The sequence below is a fragment of the Camelina sativa genome, chromosome 20 (assembly GCF_030686135.1).
Source record: "Camelina sativa cultivar CO46 ecotype springtype chromosome 20, ASM3068613v1".
NCBI lineage: Eukaryota > Viridiplantae > Streptophyta > Magnoliopsida > Brassicales > Brassicaceae > Camelina > Camelina sativa.
In genome coordinates, this window is record NC_141899.1 from 5,239,363 (window position 1) to 5,254,188 (window position 14,826).

Below are 14,826 nucleotides of genomic sequence, written 5' to 3' on the forward strand. Positions count from 1 at the left end.
TCATTTCGAATGCCCATCAAATTATGTAGATTTGTTTATCTATCTGTAGAATACGATAGATCAACCTGAGAAGTTTCGCTTCCTTCTCCGTGATAGAACTGTGATGGTTCACAGAAATTGTAGGTATGTCGTTCGTCTTCCACTATCATGTTATGCAATATGGTACATGCTCTCATTATTTTCCCTATTTTCTCTTTATCCCAAAAAAGTGTTGGATTCTTCACGATCGCAAATCGAGCTTGCAAGACTCCAAAGGCACGCTCTACATCTTTTCGACATGCTTCTTGACATTGAGTAAAGAGTTTAGCTTTTCGGCCACGTGGTAGTGTAATTGATTGTATGAAATTTGCCCAGTTGGGATAGATACCGTCAGTGAGGTAGTACGCCATTTCGTATTGGTGTCCATTGAAAACGTATGAAACTCTTGGAGCTCGGCCCTCTAAGATATCATCAAACACCAGTGAGCGGTCCAAAACATTGATATCATTTAACGTACCCGGTGGTCTGAAAATGCGTGTCAAATCCATAAATCTTGGGATGCCACTGCCTCTAGTACGATTGTCGGTTTTCTAGATCCACGTGAATATTGTCCTTTCCATGCAGTTGGACAATTCTTCCACTCCCAATGTATACAATCTATGCTACCCATCATTCCGGGGAAACCTCGTTGTTCTCCAATATTCAGTAATCTTTGGAGGTCTTCCGCTGTAGGTCGTCTGAGATAGACGTCTCCAAATAGATCGATGACTCCGTCTACAAATTTTTCAAGGCATTTGTGTGCGGTTGTTACAGCTAGTCGTAAATATTCATCCATCAAATCTGCCGAACACCGTATGCCATCATACGGATAGCTGCAGAACATTTTTGAAGTGCAGAAAGACCGAGCCTTCCAGTATCATCTCGTCTTTGTCTGAAGTACGGGACTCCATTCTCAATAGTACTGACTATGCATTCGAACAATGGTTTGTTCATTCTAAAGCAACGGCGGAACATAGCAGGAGTGTAAGTCGGATTCTCACTAAAATAATCATTCCATAGTTGAGTATGGCCTTCTTCGCGGTTTCTATTTATGTGCACTCTTTGGAATATTGGAGCTGGTGGTTGTTTCTCTTGAGTGTAGTTGTACTGAATCCCTTCCACTATACTATCAACTTCCTCCTCTACCATTTCATCAACTTCATGATCAGAACTCCAATTAGACATTATTATTCAAATTGGTTTAGTTGTGAGGCTTATTGGAAGTTGGGTTTTTTTTTTAAGGTTTATGGTTTTGAGTATTTAACAAGAAGAAATGAGAACAAGAAAAGAGAACAAGAAATGAGAAGAAGAAATGATAAGATAAATGATAAGAAGTGGATGATAAGATAAATGTTTGTTTTGTTTTAAGGAGGAAGAAATGAAAAGAAGAAATGAGAACAATGGTTTTGAAGTCGCAAATGAAATTGAACATGAACCTTCAATATATAGACCTTACAAACATTATCAATACCCATTCACGGGTTACAAACATTAATATAGAGATGTTAATATGGGTGGACCCGACCCGTTTAAACCCGGCCCGTTTAAACCCTTACCCGTTTAGCAGAAATGTTTTATACCCATTTAAACCCGAACCCGTTTGAACCCGAACCCGTTTAAACCAGTAAAACTTCTACTAACCTGTAAAGCCCATTTAAGCAACTTTTTTTTCCCACAAGCAAGCAATTTTTTCTTTTAATATTAATAACTGTTTTAAAATCTCTTACCCTTGTTTTGTTAAAAAAAAAAAAATCTCTCATTGATTCTTTGTAATCTTTTTTAGTCAAATTCACAATATATTTGATTTTTACATTTATCTTTAATTAATTGATTAAATTAATTTTTGTAAATAATTTATTAGATTAACAAAGAGTAAACTAAAAAACCTAGTGATTGGCCGGAGCTAGCTTGTAAACTTTACACCGTCGATCACCTCCTTTTTTCTTTACCAGCCACCAGCATCACCGGCCAACTCACTTTCACACAGCCTCCTAATTGTATCCCTGCGGTGGCTATGTGCCAAACTTTAAGAATCAAAACGGCGATAATGGAGGAAGAGACAAAGAGGCTCGGAGTAGTACTTCAGCGGGTGTTAGTTCACTCTTGTTAAGTAGGCTATCTAGCAATCTCATTTTGCCATGCCTCTCTTTAGCCGCCTGTTCTTGATCCTTCATTGCTATTATCTTATCCAACTTATGGATAGAACCATCCGAAACATCACTACTAACTGCTGGTTTCTTTCCTTTTTTCTTGGCAGCTTTAACCCCCGGAGGCCTCATCTCATCTCCACCGTTGCTCGAAGTAGCTGCAAATTCTCCTTCAGAAGCAAGCTTAGTCCGCTTATTGCCACATTCTTCATGGCGTTATGTGATCCATTTCTGATCATTCTTCAATTCTCTCCAGCAATATCCTAGCAGAAACGGCTTCCCCATGTCATTCTTGTAAAACTCATACGCCATTCTCAAAACATCATCTTTTGATTCTCCTCTTTTCCTTCTTGTACTCGCTTGTGCGTAACACCCAACAAACTTGTTGACTTGGTGGTTTATCTTACTCCACCTTGCCTTACATTGTGTAGTCCCTCTTTCGTTTGAACTGGTTCCTCCAACATGAGCTTTGTAATAGTCTGCAACCCTCTTCCAGAAACTATTTTTCCTCTGCTCGTTGCTCACCACTGGATCTTTGCTTGTGTTTAACCAAGCACTTATTAGATGGATATCCTCTTCTGCACTCCATCACTTCTTAATTCCTCTGCCTCCTTCTTCATCAGTTTCATCTGTCGAAACCTCCAAACAGTCTTCAGATTCAGATGTGGGAGTCTGGTTAAGAGGCTGTGAAGAGAATGGATGGCTAATGTTTAAAGGCTGAGAAGAGAATGGGTTACTAAACTGAATAGTCTGAGAGGATTGGGTGGAATTTGGAGGAATAGGATTATCGGAACAGTTGGAGTTTTCTTGAGAATTCATAAGATCAACAAAATTTTGATCCCAAAAACGGTAAGGGTTGCTAGGATCCATTGTTTAGGCTAGTGAAACCAAAAAGGATAGGCTGAGTGTTTAGGTTTGGAGAAAATAATGTAAGGGTTTAGGTTAGTGTTTAACAATGATCGTTTATATTTATCAAGTGTGGCTGATGTGTGTTTTACAACTAAAGGTTATTGAGCAAAAAGGTAATGAATGGTTAGAAGAAAAGATATATACTGAAAAGTATATCTCTATGACTGGACAAATGAATCACTTTTCAGTAAATCTCTTTCTGTTATTTGGTTCCAAAAGTTGATGGTTAAAGTCAATACAAAATTTAAATACAATCATTTACCCTAAACCTCACAGCAACATACTTCACTCTTAGACACGCTTCCAAACAACAAACGAGTTTTGAAAACATAAAACACTTGAGCTTTAAAACAAACCAGACTTAAAAACTCACACCAAACTAGACTAAAAAACAAACCAAACTCACACCAAACTCAAACATAAAACACTTGAGCAAACTCCAATCTCAAACCAAACTCACACCAAACTGATACCAAACTAGACTTAAAAACAAACTGACACAAAACCACACAACAACACATCAAAGCATACAACAAACGGGTTTTTAATTTATTTAACACTTGACCAAACACAATCTCAAACCAAACCCAAACAAAATTAGAGTTAAACAGAAACACAAACTCAAACTAGACACTTTTCACACAATTGTTTATACAGAACATACAACTAAGTTATACAAACATAAAACATTAAACCATACCTTTTCAAGTTATACCTTGCAACCGATGTGTCCATTGCATCAACACAACACTCTTCACCATTCCACTACTGTATCCCGTTGATGATTACCTCACACAAAACATGACAAAAGAGTCATAAACATCGCACACTTATTTATACAAAACATCAAACTCTACTTATACTCTACTCATAAGAACATCAAACGGGTTCACTATACAATCAATAACACAATGACAAACACAAAGACATAAGAACATCAAACTATAATCAGACTCAATTGAACATCAATCAAATAAACCAAAACCCATAACCCTCCAACCAAATCTCAAAATCAATTTAACATCCGACTTATCTCCCAATCATCTACTAATAAGTCCAATCGACAGAAAACATTAACAATTCTAACAATATATCGACTTAATCCCAAACCCTAACAAATAAAAACCACCGGAGATGAATTACAAAAACATGCAACAACTCACACATTAGAAGCGAACCTTCTCATCTCCGATTTGTTAGCCGGTGGTCTGAGCCCTCCCCTTCAAGCCTTCAGAAGAAAGCTCCACCGTCGTTGTCCCACCGACAGATACCTCCGCCGTCGTTTCTCTGTGAGAACCGAAACGTCAAAGCCAAGAGTTGCCGATCGTAAAGCCATCAGTGTCGTTGTCCCAACAGATAGCTCCACCATCGTTTCCCCACCAACAAACCTCCGATTTTAGCCGGAAACTTCATGGGAATCGACGTGAATCGGTTCGACTTCCCGATCACGACTCGAGTCGCCTTTCCTTTCGCCGTTTGGACCGAGAGAGAAGAAAGAGAGAGAGTCGTAATTAATGAAAAATAAAAGGAAGAATTAAAAAAAAAAACATTTTTATATTTACATGAGAACCTATCACCAATCGCCACATATCGTTCTTAATAGGTTACTCAAAATACTTCCTACAGAACCGATACTTAACATTTTTGGATCAATAATGGGTTTTATAATCAAATTTGGACCCCAAATTTGAGAGTATCTCTGTGAGTCCTCTCCAGTGGAGGTGCTCTTAGTAGCCTCATAGCAATCAAAAACCTAAGGGAAATGTGCCGAGTAGTCTCATGAGTTTATCATTTTAAAATAAAATCAAGATTCTCAAAACAAATAATTTGAGGATATATTATACTTTTCTAGCCACAATATGAATTCTTTAAATCCCAAAGCACCTACTTAGATTAGTAACATCTGGCAGTTCAAGACATAATTTTAAACATCAATTATGGTTTTTTTCTCAATCTCAACAATGAAAAATTAGTCTGTTGTTAGACTCCCCTGCATACTACCTACATTTTGAGTGTTAGTTTACATATCTTTCCCACAAATTTCTCATCCTTTTAATTACACGTCAACCAACAAATTTAGATTACACAATTACCGGCAAAAAAGTAATGATATGTGGGTCATTTCAAAAACTTGTATAATGATTGTTTTCATAATCCATGTTAGTATTTCCAATCGACTGATAGTTTTAGAAAAGTTTTGAAATGCATCAGACGGCAAACCAACGTCAAGCACATGCGGGCACATGAGTTGTCTTTTGAATAATCAAAGCCATTAATGTCTTCGTAACTCTGACTTGACACTTCCTTCTAAATCTCTTGGTACAATTAAACAACTGCCAAATCTCTGAATCACGTTTACTCTAACTGTCTCCAAACCTGTCATATTTCTAGGGCCGACCATGAATTTTGAGAAACCTCAAGGGTATATAATTCTCAAGGGAAATAACTAAATTTCAAACTAGGCATTGAATTAAGAAGCTGAATCGAAACAAATATAAATCTCCCTAGATTAAAACGTTTTAATCCATTATTGTTTTTTTTGACGAAAACGAAACAAACAGTTTAATGTCTCGCTTTCCACTGATTGTATCGAGATTAAACGAACAAGACCAAAAGGCCTAACATATTTGCGGTTTTGGTCGTCGGATTATGTCATTAATTAAACAGCAACGAAAACAAACGTAAAATAATTATAATCGTTGGTCAATCAAACGTAAACGTGGAAACGATCTGTAACAATATAATGGATTAGAGTTGTCTCATAATGAGATAATGCATGTCAACAAAACAAACAAACTAAAAGTTAACAAAACAATTTACTTATACTCTCTCCGTTTCAGAAAGAGTGTCATTCTGAAAAAATTTATTTGTTTCACAAAGAGTGTTACTTTATATTTCCAATGCATTATTTTATATTTCCAATGCATCTGTTACTTTAGAATTCCTAGTTTTATCCTTAATCTATAATAAAATCATCTATTAAAAATTTACTCCCTCCGTTTTAAATTACTTGTCGTTTAAGGTTTTTTCACATAGATTAAGAAAACAACTCAATTTTCAATTTTACCCCTTCTTTAATACATTTTCTAATTATTTGATTGGTCAAAGCTTTAAATTGTTGGGATACAATTGGTATTTTTACAAAACATATGCATTGGAAATATAAAATGACAAGTATTGAAAAACAAAAAATTTACTCTAGAATGACAAGTAAAAAAACCAGATGGAGTATTAAATAAAGACATATATATATATATATATTTTAATATTTTCTTAATTTGTGTAAAAAGTGTCAGAATGACACTCTTTGTGAAACAGATGGAGTAATTCATTTTGACTCAAAGGTTGAACAAGGAGGTTAAATTAATATAAATCATTAATTACATGGGGATGATATTATTTATGTGATAATTCCTAACCAGGACAAAGATCACATGCTGATCTACAACGATAAGATCAATGAATTGACAGTATATTATTAAATCATGCATCTATACATAAATAAAAACTAGTAGTAGTAACTAGTAACTAGTCCAGCCAAAAATTGGTAGTGTGGAAAAAATTTGAAACCAGGATAATCAAAATTTTTTTAGCATTATTAGGTCCAACAATTCAATGTTGAGACAACAAAGAAAATAATTGATTATTAATTTGATCTCAGTTTTCAAATATCTAGGTCGTCTCATACTTATGTAAAGCTAAATTTGTAATTTTTACGTATCGGAGTCCAGACCAGACTCCGGAGAGTCGAACCGAGAACATGCCCAGGCCTGATGACATGCATGGTACAACCAGGCGACAGAAATAAACAAAACCATGTTATGAGTAATTATCAGTAAAGATGAATCGAGAGAGAAAAGTTTGTTAAACTCAGATTCACCATTAATGATCAAAAGAGTTTGTTACAATGTTCTTATGCTAAAACATGACTATAAACCGCAAATAACCAAAACTACTTAATTAAGACTATAAACGGGACATTCCAGAGTCCTTAACTTATATACAAGTATGAGAGTATATATATACAGTATGCTGATAGTAATGAAATAATGATCCAATCTTGACATCAAACCCAAACAAAAAAAATCTGATAATAATGAAAATTAAGAAGATGCAAAGTATGTGACGTGGCAATAGATGAGAAGGTTCAACGAAGCAAAAGGGCCTTAAACAAAAAGGTAATATTTCGTCGTCTTCACGCACATCAATATGTGACTATAAATAAACACCATATACTGTAGTTAAGTCACACTTCCATGTCAACGTGCTTCAACCTATGTAAAGCTCATAATTATTAAACACTGCACATCATCACACAAAAAGATTCGTTTCACAAAAAATGGATACTAACAAGTCATTAGTGATCATCCTATTGGTCGTCGTGTTGCTCCTCGCCGCCACAAAAAGAACCGTTCAATCTTGCTTTCCCTCCGATCGAGTTGTGCTTCTAGAGTTCCGAGCTAAGCTCAACGAGCCATACATTGGCGTTTTCAACACGTGGAAAGGTCAAGACTGTTGCAAGGGCCGGTATGTTGTGAGCTGCGACCCAAACACAGGCCGAGTCGCCGGCATTACACTCCGTCGATCACGAGGTTAACGAGTTTGTTTAGCTCATCTGGATCTCAGGATCAACAATACCTCGGGGGTCATACCGCGAGACATCGGACGTTTGAAGATGTTGAGTCGTGTGTTACTAAGCGGTAACAAAATCTCGGGTCAAATACCGGAATCTTTGACCCGAATCTACCGTCTCGCGGATCTTGAAATCTCGATGAACCGGCTCACCGGTTCAATCCCGGTTTCGTTCGGTAAAATGTCGGTTCTCGCTACGCTTAACCTCGATGGGAACTTGATTTCCGGGGACTCTGATGACGTCGTCGATCTCGAATTTGAATCTGAGCGGGAATCTCATAACCGGACGTATACCGAACACGTTCGGACCGAGGTCGTACTTCACGATGCTGGATCTAGCGAACAACCGTCTCCAAGGACCGATTCCGGCGAGTATCACGGCGGCGTCGTTTATTGGCCACCTTGACGTGAGCCATAACCGTCTGTGTGGGAAGATGCCGGCGGGATCTCCTTTTGATCATCTTGATGCGACGTCGTTCGCTTACAACACGTGCCTTTGTGGAAAGCCTCTTGGGATCTGTAAGAAATAATTTAATTAACAAGATTTGGGAAGAATCAAATAGTTTGATTATGATTTATTTATGAATATTATTATAATTTCACGTTATCATGTAACTAGCCGTTTGAAAGAGGCAAAAAAAAAAAACACAATATTATATTTGGTTAGTGTTTTCTTTAGTCTTCTTCTTGTTTATCTGCCTTGATTATCAAACCATCATCAATGAGATTCCCCGAACCATTAATAGATTATGAATTTATGATAAACTATAAGTTGTGGCCACTTCAAGGCAATATTTAGAAATCTGGACCGACCACGCTCCTCACTCCTCATATCAGTAAAGCTGCGGATACATGCATTTTGTCTGTATAGACTTTCAAAACCAATACTTTTACGACATGATCGGTATCTATCTATGCATCATGAATGCATCTATTAAAACCAAAGCTCCTTACATGTATTTCAAAACAGCTTGGTTAGTAAGTGCATGTAAAACTTTAACGATATGTATTTCTTGTTTTTGTATATTGTAGTCTGACGTTTAAGTTTCCATTCAAATTTCAATCAGTTTAATTTCGTAGTAATGTTTTCAAATAGTTTAATTTACATTATTCAGAGTACATCACTACATCAGTTTGTGTCTTTACCGTCAGATAATACTATTTGACAATTTGTCAAGTGGCTTTTATTGTGGTCAAATAATCTATATATATAAAGTTAACTTTTCTCTCTTCTCCTTCCTCCACATCATCATCCACCTAATCAATATTTTTTTCTTTGTTTTTCATTAAAAAAATACTATTTTAAATATTCATTAATTGCTTATTCATTATTGATAACTAATAATAGTAGAAAATAAATATAAACGAATTAACTAAATTTAATTAAATTATAAAATAGTATAAACAATAATGTAAATTTATTGTTTAGTAAATAATAAAAATAATAACTATATAAAATGAATTAAGTAAAACAAATGGAAATTTTAGAATAGTAAAAATAATACTATGAATTTGTTTTAGTAATAATGTTATTATTCAAATTATAACAAAAAAATGAACATATTCCAAAATTTAAAATGAGATAATGAGTTTTAGAATGGAAGTAAGATTTTAATGCATAGTAAAGCAAAAAAATAATTTATGTAATTGTATTTATAAAAGTCTAAACAGAAAAATGAAATGAAACATTAGTTTCTAAGAAACATATACTACAAAGATCTATTGTTAAATTTCACTTGTAAAAAAAAAAAAATAATAATTACTTAACTCAACTTAAAAGTTTTAATCTAAAACGAGGATATTGTAAGGGTCACACTTTTTTTTTGGGAAAACTATGAAAAACATTTTTGAAAAAATAATCCATCTAAAAAAAAATCAACGGTCAGAAAATATTGAAAAAAAATATGTAAGGCGTTACAAAAAGTGACATGTAATTTGTGCAGTATCTCATAAGGTATATTATCAACTAGATGTACAATTTTATAACATGATAAAAAAATATATAAAACAAGCTCGAGACTTCATCAATTTTATCAAATAATTTTAACCCAAAATATGGCAAAAACAACATATTTAAAGTACACTATGTTTTTTTTAGAAGACTAAAGTGAGGTTGCATCACAAAATTAACATCTACAAATAACATATGAGGTTTTAGAAAAAAAAATGTAACTTGGATTAGTGAACATATATTTAATGTCGGGTTTAAATGTTACCATTTAGACATTCTTAAATTGGTAGGAAATTTTATTATGGCAGATGATGCACTTGTACAACCCCATTGTAACAACATAACACTAAAACTGTTCATGAAACTTTTATATTTGCATTTAATGTGAGATATTGATATGTTTAAATGGTCTATATAATGAGGTCAACAATTGATATTCGACGTTAGAAATTTAAAAGATGTTTTCATGAGATAGGAATATGGAATGAACTCTTCTAACGATAAAAGGCCAGAAGATTGTCGATAATATTGTTTACTCTTCCATTGAAGTTCTTAAGTCATTTTTGTTATCATGTGATATATTTATATATATAAAGTTAGCTTTTCTCATTTCTGGTGCTGCCACGTCAGCTACTTTTTCTTTAATTTTGTGGGCTTTACAGATTTTAATAAGCCCTTTAAACAATCATACAAATAACAAATTGATTAACTAAATTTCATCCAAAATCTGTAGGCCCAACACTATTTCATTCAAAGTCTCTAGATCCATCACTATTTTTAAATCCTATGAATTCAATTATTTATTTTAAAATAAATTTAAAATATTCATGTAGTGGATATTCATGTTAATCATAATTAACGAAAGTTTAAATAAAAAAATAATTATGTAAAATAAATTAAATGTTAAAATAAGAAAACAATACTAATTTTTTATTAGTGGTAATAATATAGTTAAAATTTTCTATTAAACTGATCATAATTTAAAATTTCAAATATCAAAACAAGGCGATCCAAGCAACACTTTCAAATAATCAAGGAAACACAACTAGAAATCAATTAAAATTATTTGGCAGCACTTCACAAATCCATCACCAAAGAAAAAGACGCAAAGAGATGAACACACATTTAATAAACTAAAATGATTCAGATATATGAATACCACAATCAGATAACCTCATAACCATAACACAAAATTATATGAAAAAGACAACCGAGAAAACAAAAAAACAAACGGACTTTATAAAATTACAGCAAGATAAACAAGAAAATTAATTTTCTCCAAAACACAACTCACATCGAATCGAAAAAATCGCTCACAGGACAAACGGGAAAAAAAATTACAACCAAGAACACAAAACAACTCACAACTTAATTAGGAAACCTAAAGAAGCCAACATATTTTCATATAAACAAATTTGCCACCCAATTGACATTCACCTTTAACGAAATCAACAGGGGATAACCAAATATCCCCAACAGATGCGAAGCGAGCAAGGAATCAACCAAATACGCAAACCCAAAAAAAAATTCAAGGGAAAACAATTACGACAGGAATGACTGAAAAAATGATTATGAGCATTAAAGACATAAGTTCAATCCTCGAACAGACCTCTAGATCGGAAAATTTCTCTTCTCCTATCTGTTCACGAGGACATCGGATTTTGAAGAAGAACAAATCAATTTCAACTCAATAACATATAAATAATGGCCCAATAAACCCACAAATTATAAGTCTTACAGAGAAATTGGGCCCGAATGAAACAAACAAAAATAGCCCAGAAAAGAGGAATGTAAGTTATTGATTTTATTTTTTTACTTATTTTTCTTAATAAAATCCACAATCATTTTCACTCCAAACACTAAAACATTGACAAAAAAATTACTCCAACAATTTACAAAATACATATGAAAATATTAAATAATAATTCAACCACAAAATAGAAAATAATAATAAATTAATAACAACTAACAACTACAGCAAAACAACAACTTCAACTAAACAATGTTAACTTCTAATAATAATTTTTTTAAAAAGCATTATAAACACACAAGATGATCTCAATTTTTTCTTTAAAAACAGTAAACTAAATTATACTTACTGCAAAACATATTTTATTAAAATATCCAACAAAACAACATAAACAACCCAAATTAAATAAAAAAATAAACGTAAGATGAATTTACAAAAACCAAAAAAAATATACACAACAAAACTCGGAATACACCTTAATCTAACTACCGCGAGTAGCGCGGATCGATTGCTAGTAGCCCTATAAAATAAACCAGAAGTTGTGTATATATGTTCCATTAATTAGGGGTACTTAACCCAAAAGATAGTTTAGTTAAGTGGTTTGGTGGGCCTGTGTCCAATGTCGGTGGTGAACCGTTTGCATGGGTCATGTCTTTCATAAGAGTGAAAGATATATAGATATTACCATCACTCCATAAGTTTCACAACTGTGTTTTAGCTTTAAATTAATCATTTGAATATCTCTCACACTTTAAGCAATTCTGTATTAGTTGATAATCTGCAAAAGGTGTAAATGAACTACAGTTTTGGCGATGGAATTAGTCTAAATGCATTTTGATTGATGATCTCTTTGATCCGTCGTTGAACACACATACACATTTCGAAGAGCAAGTAAGGACACTGTCAAAGTTTCGTATAGATGACTCTATAACACAAAACAAAATCACACTCAGAACTAGATTCCATAAAAATTTTCATTGATGATATATCGATTTAGATTCTGATAGTTATAATTAAGTGTACGGTGATGGGTTCCCCGGTAAAGATCATCATAACTATATATAGTAGCTAGACATCATTTTTCGTTAGAAGAACAACAAGATACGACACAAAGAACACGTGAATACCATGCGGGAGAGAAGTTTGCACAACAAGTATGTGATGCTTCTAAGTCACTTTAAATTATAAACAGAACAGGAATACCGTACATGTGAGAATTTCATAACAAGTTTGTGTGTACAAAGTATGCTTTGAAGCATCGTATTAGTTAATAATATCTTATTGTTAATGCTCGTGACTGATTTCAGGTCTAGAGGAACTAATTGGTAGCCTGGTCAATTGGTCATGATCGAACCGTTTGATTTCCCTGGCATGCTTGTGATGCAAGCAACTGATAGCTCTGCTTACAAAGAAGCTTCTAGCATTCGGTTAGTAGCCGGAGTTGACGGAAAGCTAGGAAGCGTGTCATCAAGGCTAGAGAGCAAAAAAAGGTTGTTATGTGTACAGCGATCAAATGAAACTGAGGCTTGGGTGTGTTTCAGATGCGGCTGATGAGAAGTTAAAACAGGCAGCAAGCTTTACGTTAAAGACAGGAACGCGTCAATACAATCCAATGAGTTTCGTGATAAGCGCCATTGTTCAGTTTAAGATGAATAATACCAATGTGTACTTCAGTGCGCAAACTTAAAGAATGAAACAGTTAATTATAAAAACTCCATTAGTACAATCAATGGAGGATTGGGAGAACGGTGAATACTAAACGGCGTAGCTTTTATCTGTGTGAAAGAAGAGAGAGAAACTCGAATTGAACCCTTCGAAACCAATTTGAAGTAGAGAAAGAGGAATAAAAAAAATCTTCAATTCGAATAATTAAACATTTTCTAATGATGCCAAATTTATAACGTGATCAAGTGAGGTCCCTTCTTAAAATCTAGATACAACAGTGTCGAAACTTAACAGCAGCTAAAATAGACCAAAAGCAAAAGAAAGAAAAAAACTACCAAAATATTGAAAAATACATGGTCACATATACAAAGTATGTGATGCTTATAAGTCACTTTAAATTATAAACATGAATACAGTATATGGGAGAATTTCATAACAAGTTTGTGTGCAAAGTATGCTTTGAAGCAATTAGTTAAAAATATCTTATGATTAATGCTGATTGTAAAGGTTGTAGTAAGTTTCAACTTGGCTGGTTAATTAGATATAAATTATAACATATGCTTAAAAAAGCTTTCCATCAAGTGTAGAGGAAGACTTTCTCTCAAAGTATTCTTGTGTCAACTTTCTAATTCCTACAATAACTTTCATAAAACTCAACGATTAACTTATTAACCGTTCCCATTAACGCAAGGTAAATATATTCATATCGTTGAAAAGATCAAACAGCTCACGATAAAAAAAAAAAATATATCAAATAGCCATGGGTCTTAAAATATCATATGTCGGTGCTATTTAAGTCTTACAATATTCATATATTATCATATAGCGGAAAAGATAATATATACATTGTTTAACTGATAGAGTCTTACGAAAGAGTAACAATCCATCCACCTTCCAGATTTGTGCAATAATTTTCTTAGCAAGATTTAGCCTCACTCTCTAACCAACTCGAAGCATTGGAGTGGATATTTTGACATACTTGTAAACCATTAATATGAGTTTAAATTTAAACAAATCTTCAACACCAACTAGAGAGTTGGTTACACTTATAACTATGCATAGTACTATAATAATTATCGATCTAGCACACAAAACCTTAAGTCATATATACTTTTTTTTGTCGACAATGTAGAGCTTATTAGCAACCCCGTAAAAGTCTAAATTCATTGGATTTATTTTTTTTCCCCACGAATAATCAATTACATTTTAAGCGAATTATTTTTGTAAAAAGAATCTGAAATCTGATCCAAATATCTTGGTTTCACAATTGAGAGGTTCCATATCCAAATCCATAAACTCTAAATACATTAATTTCCACTAGATATTTTGTTCGTCCCTAATGTAAAAGGCAGTGTACAAGTGGGTTCAAAAGCAACTCTGGAATGAGAAAGAAAAGTAAACTCGTGTATCCTTTGCAGTTTTGCACTACACTCGAAAAAGAGACCTTTGGGTGGTTAACATTGACGTGTGGATGATGCTCCTTCCTTGAAGCAACAAACTTAACTCGTCATCATAATATTTTCATTACCTTAACTTTTAAGAACCACTGCTTTCCTAACAAATACTAGTATAACAATAATTGACGGCAGCAAATATCTTAGCCACCTATGAAAATAACTAAATTGTCGGAATGTCCAAAATACTTTTTTTTTGTCTCAAAATTGATAAATGACGAGTACATCTAACTAACTAGCCATCACTCTCCATAAATACACAACAACTCGTTCAGTGTATATCCCCTCTTTATTTTATTT

At 33.6% G+C, this 14,826-nt stretch overlaps 1 pseudogene across 1 annotated transcript; it reads left to right on the top strand.

The window, feature by feature from the left end:
- Positions 1-7,256: 7,256 nt before the first annotated feature.
- Positions 7,257-8,392, top strand: LOC104772235 (uncharacterized; annotated as a pseudogene). The gene has a single exon (XR_015592568.1). The product of XR_015592568.1 is annotated as an uncharacterized LOC104772235 (transcript).
- The last annotated feature ends 6,434 nt before the right edge of the window (positions 8,393-14,826 follow it).